Consider the following 3,778-nt stretch of genomic DNA (forward strand, 5'->3'; position numbering starts at 1 on the left):
TGACTAATTAACTATGCAGCAACACGCAGGCAACTCCGTGCACGTTTGGAAGAAACGATCATCATGGGGAGTAAATCTATGGTTAGATCCTGTCCCTTGCTGTCTTCGTGGCATGGAGGAAGTGCCAGCTGTGGTTCCGTGTCTCATTTTCTCACGCAGAGCCGTGCCACCATTTGGAACTTTGCTGTTTGACCGTGGGTGCACCTGCGTTGACCGGGGGCATATGTGACCGATTTGGCCCAACTAATAGCATACGAACCATGTATACATCCATACCAACGTGCCCATGTGGCCCGTTCCTTGAGAAGACACGTGGAGTATAGCAAACAACAAAAAGGCTGCGGAATCTCTGAACAGCTGCGGAATTGCAGAACAGCTGCGGAATTGTTGTACATGTACCAAAATTCTAAACCAACAGTCAATCATTAGCACAGTCAACAAATCATGTTAAAAAGACATATAATGCAATGAATTGAACAAGTTGATGGAGGAAATGATGATAAAAGAGAGAAGTGAGTAGGAAAAAGCTGTTGGGAGGATAGGTAAATGAGTGCAGGTTTGAGGCTCAACAATATTCCAGACATATATCTTCAATTTTGACCATTATAGACATTGATGACTTGATAATATGATCATTTTTCCCATCGATTGCTTTTTAATCGCACTAAATCCAAATTTGTTTTAAAATTTGTAGCTCAAAACATGTGTTTTTGTATAATTAGGACAAATAGAAGAAAACATGCATGGCTCTCATAGAAAAACCAAATACGTCTTAGTCGTGGATATGACTGAAATTGTGATGATCTGCCTACAAATGCCTTGATGGCCATTGTTCCTTTCAATTTTATGAATCTGCTGTGTTTTTATGAATAGAAAACAAAATCAGACCATGCCAAAACTGAGATGAATGAGAAGGATAATTATTGCAGACACTAGAGCAGATTTCAATGGCCATGATGGCATGTATGTTGATGCTTCTATATGTGCTGGGAGTGCGTTGATATCAACTACAAAACATTCTTGAACCTGCTTCAACACATCCTCCTCTGATGAAGAAGTAGAAGAGACAAAGGTAATTGCAAAAGAGCTGTTGTAGGATGGATCTGTATGAAACCTGTTTTCTGTCAAATTATTTATGCATACAAGATTATTGTAAATTCCACCATCTTACATCTTATTTTTGCCCATTCGTGTGAAACACAATGTTAACCACGGATTTACAGCGCACTCATGAAATAAATAAAAAATATGTACTGCAGATCAGAGAGCCAACTTGCACGTTGAATAAAGGATCCAATGGAAGAGCTTTAGAGACTAAAACCTAAAAGAACATAATCACAATCAGAAGGTTTTTTTAAAAAGATGAAAAGTGACTTGTACAATGGTGACTTTCGGGCATAATATTTTACCTCAAGTCAGAAACTAATAATCGAGAAGAATTGTGACATATAAAGAATCATTGAAGAAAAAAATGAATAAACAAAATGTCTTTCAAAACTAGAAAATAAAGAGAAAACACTAACATTACCCTGGATACATCAGTGTCTGATCCGAACAGGTTTCAAACATACTAGATGTTGGGGTACAAAGTTTTCTCTAGATTGCTGCCTAGCAATAGTAAATAGAGAATTTGAAATCGAAAGCTGTTAATGTTGCTGCAACTTGCAATGTATCTAAAAAAATATAGTTTATATTTTTACATAACAAATGCTAAGTCATTAAGATTTCGATAATTTTTTACATAACAAATGCTAAGTCATTAAGATTTTGATAATAGGTGGCCTCCGGAGTAAGCTGAGCCGATTTTTCAAGCGTTACAGGTTCCTCTACTAATCGACCAGTTTTGTCAATATCTCCAATGTTTGTTTCCATGCACATTTTCACTATCAGCATAGCATGTCTAGAAGCATCAATTGCTCTTTCCTGCACATTCAATATTAATTCAGTAGACCGTGGTTTAAGAGGTGGCTTCTAATCCATGTTGATCTGTGGAGTGCCCAATATAAGAAGAATGAGGGATACTTTCCTTCATTATACTTTTAGATGACATTACAAAACTAAAGACATCGCAAAGGTAAAATTCAAGGTTTTGAAACCTCTTGTAATCCAACCATTGTAATGTTGGCTTTTGCAATATCCACAGCATGCTTCTGTGGAATAACATGACTACTTTCATCCAAAATCTAACTGAACATTCCTTGCAAGGGTGCAAGATTGGTTGAAGTTCCACTCATAATAACTAGTGAGAAGGAAGCTCCTTGATGTGCATATTTCAAAGATTTTATTGTAAATTTTTGGGATATTCCACACATATATCTTCAATTTTCACCATTATAGACATTGATGACTTGATAATATGATCATTTTTCCCATCGATTGCTTTTTAATCGCACTAAATCCAAATTTGTTGTAAAATTTGTAGCTCAAAACATGGGTTTTTGTATAATTAGGACAAATAGAAGAAAACATGCATGGCTCTCATAGAAAAACCAAATACGTCTTAGTCGTGGATAAGACTGAAATTGTGATGGTCTGTCTACAAATGCCTTGATGGCCATTGTTCCTTTCAATTTTATGAATCTGCTGTGTTTTTATGAATAGAAAACAAAATCAGACCATGCCAAAACTGAGATGAATGAGAACGATAATTATTGCAGACACCAGAGCAGATTTCAATGGCCATGATGGCATGTATGTTGATGCCTCTATATGTGTTGGGAGTGCCTTGATATCAACTGCAAAACGTTCTTGAACCTGCTTCAGCACATCCTCCTCTGATGAAGAAGTAGAAGAGACAAAGGTAATTGCAAAACCCTTTGTGCCAAACCGTCCAACCCTTCCAACCCTGTGCAAATAAGTATCTTCAGACTCAGGCATGTCATAGTTGATAACGATATTAACTCTTTCAATGTCAATTCCCCTGCCTACCAGATCAGTTGCAACCAGAAGCCTCTTACTCCCCTCCTTGAAACTTTTGTATCTCATCAATCTTTCATCCGGCTGCATTCCAGAATGAATGCAGGTGCAAGGAAAGATGCACCCCACCAGCAGCTTGGATAGCTCAGAAGCCCTTTTCACACTCTTCACAAATATAACCACCTGGTTGAAATCCAGGACATCCAACAAATCAGTCAGCTTCCTGTTCTTTTCTACCTCAGCCAGTTTTATATAGTGCTGAACTAGACCTTGAAGTGTGAGCTTGGCCTCATCAACATATATCTCCATAGGATCCTGCATGAATTTCTTGCAGACAGGCCTGATTTCCTTGCTCAGTGTGGCTGAAAACATCATGACCTGCTTGTCATGAGGGGTCATCTTGAAAATGGCCTATACATCTCTCCTCATGTCCAAAGATTCCAGCATTTGTCACATTCATCCAGAATAAAATGCCTTATATTTATCAGACTGAGATCATTGTCTTTTGCCAATGCCAGAATCCTTCCAGGGGTCCCAACAACTATTTGGGGGGATTCATTTTTTAATATTGCCTTGTGAGTTTTGATAGGTAGGCCTCCATAGAATACAACAACCTTCAATTCTTTCAGATGAGTCATAAACCTCTCAAATTCATGGCATATCTAGTATGCCAATTCTCTAGTATGGCACAAAACTAGGGTAGAGACTTGGCCTTCTGTGGGTTCGATCTGCTGCAGAGTTAAAAGCACGAAAACTATTGTTTTACCCATTCCAAATTTGGCCTGACAGAGTACATCCATGCCCAGAATCTCTTGAGGAATGCACTCGTGCTGAACTTCTGAGGGATGTTCAAATCCAGAGT

General features: G+C 38.2%; 1 pseudogene; it reads right to left on the bottom strand.

The window, feature by feature from the left end:
• Positions 1–2,610: 2,610 nt before the first annotated feature.
• Positions 2,611–3,315, bottom strand: LOC149186710 (DEAD-box ATP-dependent RNA helicase 15 pseudogene; annotated as a pseudogene).
• Between the last annotated feature and the right edge of the window lie 463 nt (positions 3,316–3,778).

The sequence above is a fragment of the Pinus tabuliformis genome, chromosome 3_1 (genome assembly GCF_031772625.1).
Source record: "Pinus tabuliformis cultivar Carrire ecotype Pingquan chromosome 3_1, CPIR1, whole genome shotgun sequence".
Classification (NCBI taxonomy): Eukaryota; Viridiplantae; Streptophyta; class Pinopsida; order Pinales; family Pinaceae; genus Pinus; species Pinus tabuliformis.